The sequence below is a fragment of the Arachis stenosperma genome, chromosome 3 (assembly GCF_014773155.1).
Source record: "Arachis stenosperma cultivar V10309 chromosome 3, arast.V10309.gnm1.PFL2, whole genome shotgun sequence".
Lineage (NCBI taxonomy): Eukaryota > Viridiplantae > Streptophyta > Magnoliopsida > Fabales > Fabaceae > Arachis > Arachis stenosperma.
The window spans coordinates 101,883,421-101,886,443 of NC_080379.1; positions in this window are offsets into that span (position 1 = coordinate 101,883,421).

The window sequence follows — 3,023 nt, forward strand, 5'->3', positions numbered from 1 at the left end:
ACATGGAGCTGAGAGATAGAAAAGTTGATTGCCTGCAGTCTGCTGCAGTGAATGCCCAATTTCCACCATGGAGGCCCATTCTTATCTAAGAATGGGGGAGTCCCGACATCAAGAACAAGGAAGTTTTAACCAGGGCAAATCCATGACCACAAACAACCAACATCACTCATCCACCAATGCCAATCAAAGCCAATACTCACAAAACATACACTTCCAGACTCATTCCAACTGGAGAAGGACCGAGTACCAAATTCACGAACCAAGGGACTTCAATTACAACAACCCCAACTTCACAAACCATCAAAAACACCATTATGGTAACAACAACCACTACATGCCACCACAACACCCACCCTTCCAACCTTTAACATCTCACAACCGACCAATCTCACAAGACTCTCAGAGGATCACTAACTTGGAGATCTTAATAGAGAGAATTATGAAACACCAAGAGGAGATAACAAAGAACCAAGAGATGTCAATCAGAAGAATTGAGGAGCAGATAGCTCAACTGGCGAAGCACTTTGCAGAAATGGGTGAAAAGAAGGCAAATACTTTCCCCAGAGCCACTGAAGACAAACTAACTAACAACGAAGATGCTACAAAGAAGAAAGGATGGAAAAGGATCATAGAGGAAAGTAAGAAAACCTTGGACAAAGAAAGTACCAGCCAAGAAAAACACAACAAGGAATTCTTACAAGGAGAGACAGAGGATGAAATTAAAGAAAAGCAGAAAATCCCCACTGGAAAATTTTCACTAGGGGATAGAGTAATGATAAACATTCAAACCATGAAGGTGTCCCCACAGTTGTCTGATCACTACATTGTGACTAAGATCCTTCCACAGGAATTCATAGAGGTCATCAAAGAGGAAACCGGAAGGAAGTTCACAGTGAAGAAAGACAAGCTAAGGCACTGTGATTTTCAACTTTCATGATCAGCAGAATGGAAGATGTCAAGCTAGTGACATTAAAGAAGCGCTTGTTGGGAGGCAACCCAACCTGAGGTAGTTTTCTTTTCATAGCTTTTTCAATAAAAATTTTGAATAATTGGTATGCATTGCAAGGAGCTAAGTTTGGTGTTGCACACCAAAACAACTTAAGGGAGAATGAAGGATTCTAAGTTTGGTGTTCCACCAAAAATCTCATTTAAAAGAACATTCTCACTTCCTACACAATGCTAGCTCCAAGCAATCAGACAAATTATTCAACTATTTAACTGCTTTCTAGCTTTAATCCCATAACCTTTAGCAAGAACACAAGGTTTCACATATGGTTAACTTGTTGCATCAGATGCAGTGGCAAGTAATTAAGTTTGGTGTTCTCACACCAAAATAAATCCAAGAGCCACACTCAATTTATGCATACTAACCATGCACTTAAGGGCTTGAGAAGCAAGCAACTTTGAGAATTATGCAGGACATGAGTCAACAATTGAAGATATTGTGCATCTTAACTCAAAGAGAACACAACAGAAGGAAGAATCAAAGGGCTGCAACTTCAAAGGTTGTATCTAAACTTAATTGCTTCCTCTTTAATTTCTTGTTAATTGCTTTGAGAATTTGGATCTGGGAAGGCAATTGAGATCTAGACTTTGCTATCTAGTCTCTGGAGTCCTGAGATCCCATTTTCCTTTTGGTTCTTCTGTGAACCCCTGCTGCAATTTAATTTCCCTTTCTGTTTGAGATCTAACAGAATTCAAATCATCTCTTGCTTTGATAATTGTTACAATTTAATTTCCCTTGCTTGAATTCTGAAATCCCAGTCCTCAAATCCCTTTTCCATTCAAGCAATTTATATTTCTTGCACTTTAAGTTACTGCAATTTACATTTCTTGCACTTTAAGTTTCAGTCATTTAATTTCTTGTTCTTTAAGATTCAGCTCTTTTACTTTCAGTTCTCTTTAATTTCTGCAATTCACCCCTCCCCCTTTCATTTTCTGTCATTTACTTACTGTTGGATACAAAATCACTCAACCAATACTAGATTCGATTGACTAAATCAACCACCGAACTAAAATTGCTCAATCCTTCAATCCCTGTGGGATCGACCTCACTCCCGTGAGTTTTATTACTTGATGCGACCCGGTACACTTGCCGGTGAGTTTTGTGTTAGATCATTTTCCACACATCAGTAGTCGTGGTTTTGGCTGCTGAGGCGGGTCCGTAGCAGAGGAGGTCGGCAGAGGGCAACAGTAGTGAGAACTTGGAGGATTGACCGGTCTTGTCAGTAATGGATTAGAATTTTGATGCTTCGGCTTTTATTGACCAGTACCTCCTCCCGGGCATTGAGAAGTATTTCCACGACTATGACTCACTGGTTAAGTGAGGTCAGCATATCATGCTCTTCTCTGCACTGCTATTATTGTCCACAAGGCGGAGCCGGTGTTGGCTCAGGTGGGTCTCTTGGATGGAAAGCCTCGCCAATCTCAAGCGGAGGTCAGAAAGCTAAAGGCAGAATTGGAGGCGGCGGAGACAACTCGGCTAAAGGCAACAAAGGATGTCGAGGATGCTGGTGACGAGCTTCTCCGTCTTTCCGAGGTTGAAACTTCTCTCCTCACTCAGCTTGCTAGTGAGCGTAAGCGTTCCTCCAATGCTGAGTCCAAGGCCGTCGTGCTGCTGTCTGAAGTAGAGGCTTTGAGGGCCGAGGTGGCAAAGTTGAAGAAGGAGAAAGGGGAGCTATTGGAAGATGTTAAGGGAGTGATCTCGGCTGCTGAGAAGACTATGAGGGCCTAAGCCCTGGTCCTTGCTCTGGATATAGATGTCTCCATGATGGGGGCGTTCAAGACCGTCAAGGATGGCCAGATCTTAGATTTAGAATGATTTTTATTTTTAATATTTCTAAGTTTGTGGGCTGTTTCTCAGCAAAACCCCCGTTTGTGACTTTGCTTGTTTATTGTTACCGGGCTGTTTAGGCCATTTTACTCGTGTTATTATGAATATCTTGAGGTCTCTTGGTGGACTATTTGTAAGTAGTGGGCCGTGTTAGTTTTATTTATGTTGTGGATTTCTGTATTTTATTTGG